This window comes from Limulus polyphemus, unplaced genomic scaffold (assembly GCF_000517525.1).
Source record: "Limulus polyphemus unplaced genomic scaffold, Limulus_polyphemus-2.1.2 Scaffold10677, whole genome shotgun sequence".
Lineage (NCBI taxonomy): Eukaryota > Metazoa > Arthropoda > Merostomata > Xiphosura > Limulidae > Limulus > Limulus polyphemus.
This window is the reverse complement of record NW_013676287.1, coordinates 1,825-6,098: the sequence shown is the minus strand read 5'-3', so window position 1 is coordinate 6,098 and position 4,274 is coordinate 1,825. Positions and strand designations below refer to the sequence as shown.

The window sequence follows — 4,274 nt, the reverse complement described above, 5'->3', positions numbered from 1 at the left end:
AAGTACCTAAAGTGACCAATCACCACACTCGCTCTATTATCTTTATAGACACTACACAAGTACCTAAACTGACCAATCACCACACTCACTCTATTATCTTTATAGACACTACACAAGTACCTAAAGTGACCAATCACCACACTCGCTCTATTATCTTTATAGACACTACACAAGTACCTAAACTGACCAATCACCACACTCGCTCTATTATCTTTATAGACACTACACAAGTACCTAAAGTGACCAATCACCACACTCACTCTATTATCTTTATAGACACTACACAAGTACCTAAAGTGACTACAAAAAAGGCCTCAGTATAGAATTGAAATGTTGTCTCCTTTCTTTTGAACAGGCAGTTGCCAAACATAACAACCGTGTGTGTAAAGTGGCTACATATCAGAACCATCTGGTTCGGTGTACGTTGGAGATTATCTTTGTACTGTTTACTTTATCGGGAAACGATAACTCCTCCAGAACTTAGTCACACTAAAAGTGTAGTAAACAAGTTATAAATAAGCCAACTTCATCCCGAGGAGACGATGTTCATACTGACCTTATTCATCAACTTCGGGAAGCGAGTTCCTTAAAACTGTTGATATTTATTTTTTAGAGTTTAACATACTTTAGTCAGTTTTACCCAAGGACAGAACTATTTCTCTAAGTTGAGGATCCTTAGCCCAGTTAACTCCCGAACCAGCCACGCACAGTTGAAAGACATGGTTCAAAACAATGAGTGGTTCTTTCTGCTTCTCAATTCTTTCTTCTAGCCTGTGTAGAATTATTTTGATTATAACATTTGTGTATTAAAGTTAACATTTAATACTACACAATCAGTTTATTGTATTATCAGTCTGTTTTACCGTATAAAGATAAAACAAACTATTGGGAATAGTCTAGTACACTCTACGTATCTCAACATCTTACTACATCATCATCACCATCATTAGGATTGTAATATTTTGCATGAGTTAATACCTACGTATCTCAACATCTTACTACATCATCATCACCATCATTAGGATTGTAATATTTTGCATGAGTTAATACCTACGTATCTCAACATCTTACTACATCATCATCAGGATTGTAATATTTTGCATGAGTTAATACCTATGTATCTCAACATTACTACATCATCATCAGGATTGTAATATTTTGCATGAGTTAATACCTACGTATCTCAACATCTTACTACATCATCATCATCAGGATTGTAATATTTCGCATGAATTAATACCTACGTACAATTCAGCTTTAAGTATTTCACATCATCTATCAACAACATTCTCCTCCAGTCCTTTAAAGTTACGTTTTTTACATTTCATGGATATTATGACCATTGATGTTTGCAGGCTGTGATAAAATAAGTTCAGTTTCAGTAGCATGTTTAACTAAAGGCAGGATCTTTGTAACATTTATTTTGTGTTCTAAATTCTAAACCAAAAACAGTCCAACTATATATAACAAAAAAAAAAAAACGTGGCCAAGAAAAAAACAAAGACGGCAACCAAAAGATGTGAAATAAAAATCGGCGACAAAGCCGATGTTGTAATGCTGTTGATGACAACGAAAATTTTAATAATGACAATTTCAGGTGAACAATGTGTTACCATATTTCATCTTTGACTTAGGATTCTGTAACACGTGATTACTGAGAATGGTTTTCAGTAAATAAAAGTTTCAAATTTACCCTTATTTACTAAAACATTCAACAAACGTAAACAATCTCATATGTGAATTAAACAGAATTGTAATTAGCAAAATTAATTAAATTCTCTTTTACCATCCCACCACATCAAACACGTCATCAACATAGCTTAACTAAATTTCTAGTTTTTTTTCGATTTTCTTAATGCTTCAGTTTCAAAATTGTTCATGTATAAGTCACATAATAATGGAGAACATACAGCTAAACCGTTCGTTCTGTTTATAAACTCTACTGTTAGTTTGAAAAAAATGAATTTTTAACAAATGCTTCAATTAGTTTAATTATATCTAAAGCTGAGTTATCATTCATTTTTTAAAAATTTATTCTCAAAAGATACAATGGCTTTTTTCACGAGAAAAGTGTTGTTAATGGGTGACCCAAAATATTTTAAACTGTATGTAAATTTGATAATGTATTTAGGTTTTTAACTCGTACAAAATACTGCACTTCTGATGATGATATAGTAAAATTGTAACGTCTAGAGGGTACGAGACTGATCCGAATCACATAGTATTTAAACTTTATGTGGTAAAACTATCAGGTCAAACAATTTTGTATGATATTTTGACTTTATTTCTCTAATCCTATTTTTTTACTTGTCACAAAACTGCCATAATGTAGATTAAAATAAACTACTTACTCTTGTATTCTCCGCCCTTGAGTTATTTCCTCGTGCAGCTGTCTTTCCTTTTTCTTCTGTATAATAGCTTTTAGATGTTTCTTTCTTCTTGCAGTAAGTTCTAGGAATATTACTTAATTTGTAATTTGAATCTGAGAATATCAACAGAGAAGACAGGTGAAAAATGGGTTCTAATGTACACATGGGTTTTTAATAACTGGGAATATCAACAGATAATACAGGTGAAACATGGGTTCTAATATACACATGGGTCTTTAATAACAGAGAATATCAACAAAGACAGGTGAAACATGGGTTCTAATATACACATGGGTCTTTAATAACAGAGAAGACAGGTGAAACATGGGTTCTAATATACTCAGGGGTCTTTAATAACAGAGAAGACAGGTGAAAAATGGGTTCTAATGTACTCATGGGTCTTTAATAACTGAGAATATCAACAGAGAAGACAGGTGAAAAATGGGTTCTAATGTACACATGGGTTTTTAATAACTGGGAATATCAACAGAGAAGACAGGTGAAACATGGGTTCTAATATACTCATGGGTCTTTAATAACAGAGAATATCAACAGAGACAGGTGAAACATGGGTTCTAATGTACTCATGGGTCTTTAATAACAGAGAAGACAGGTGAAAAATGGGTTCTAATGTACTCATGGGTCTTTAATAACTGAGAATATCAACAGAGAAGACAGGTGAAACATGGGTTCTAATATACACATGGGTCTTTAATAACTGGGAATATCAACAGAGAAGTCAGGTGAAAAATGGGTTCTAATATACACATGGGTCTTTAATAACAGAGAATACCAACAGAGAAGACAGGTGAAAATGGGTTCTAATATACACATGGGTCTTTAATAACTGGGAATATCAACAGAGAAGTCAGGTGAAAAATGGGTTCTAATATACACATGGGTCTTTAATAACAGAGAATATCAACAGAGAAGATAGGTGAAACATGGGTTCTAATGTACTGATGGGTCTTTAATAACAGAGAATATCAACAGAGAAGATAGGTGAAACATGGGTTCTAATGTACTGATGGGTCTTTAATAACAGAGAATATCAACAAAGAAGACAGGTGAAACATGGGTTCTAATGCTTCCATACACTAAGACAGTTTAAAACCCAGCTTGAGTTGTAACTCATTTGGTCAATTACACAACACAAGATTTTAAACTAAGAACTTAAAAGACTTAACATCAAGGAAGATAGTCGCTAGTGTGAACAATAATTTTATTTTACAACCCATGATTTATTTAAAACTAGAAGGAAAAATATAACAAATATATCAGTGGAGTAAATGGGTGTTAAAATATCTATTGTCTGTATATTTACAGTATACATACTTGTAACAGAATCTAAACTGTAGATGTGTTGACGATACTTTAAGTTGTAAACACAGAATGTGCTTGCTCCAGCAGATAAGCACACTGAGTGTGCATTTTTATATATACAAATTTCAAACTTTAGATGCCAAATTTTTCTGATACAGTGTCCCCTGGTGGCCAATACAAGCAAGTAATTTACCAGTTAAAGTTTTTTTTTAAAAATAAAAAATGTGAATCTACTGTTTGTATTATTTAAATGTCAAATTGATGGATTTGCTTCAGTCTGTATGATGAATACAGCAACATTAATGTGTATACTACAGAGTACATAGATACTTCTTTGTCAGGGTACAATTAAAGCTAGCTGATCTGTTTAACTCTTTCAGCATGGGCTCGGTCCCCAGGGACCGACCTCGTAACAGTTTTGTGCTCGTTATAGTTTCATGCTATAACTTTTAAATTAGTAAGCGAACGTTCACAAAATTTGGCAGATCATCAGTAAACATCACAAGGCTTTTGTACGCAAAGTATAACATTTTTTTTTTTTTATATTAAGTCTTAAGGTTTTTTAAGTTTAATGTTCTTCTC

The 4,274-nt window shown here is 32.8% G+C and overlaps 1 long non-coding RNA gene across 1 annotated transcript; it reads right to left on the bottom strand.

The window, feature by feature from the left end:
* Nucleotides 1-582: 582 nt before the first annotated feature.
* Nucleotides 583-2,503, bottom strand: LOC111083689. Its single transcript, XR_002609188.1, has 2 exons — nucleotides 2,352-2,503; nucleotides 583-771 (listed from the first exon to the last, which is right to left on the bottom strand). It is a non-coding gene; the product is annotated as an uncharacterized LOC111083689 (long non-coding RNA).
* Between the last annotated feature and the right edge of the window lie 1,771 nt (nucleotides 2,504-4,274).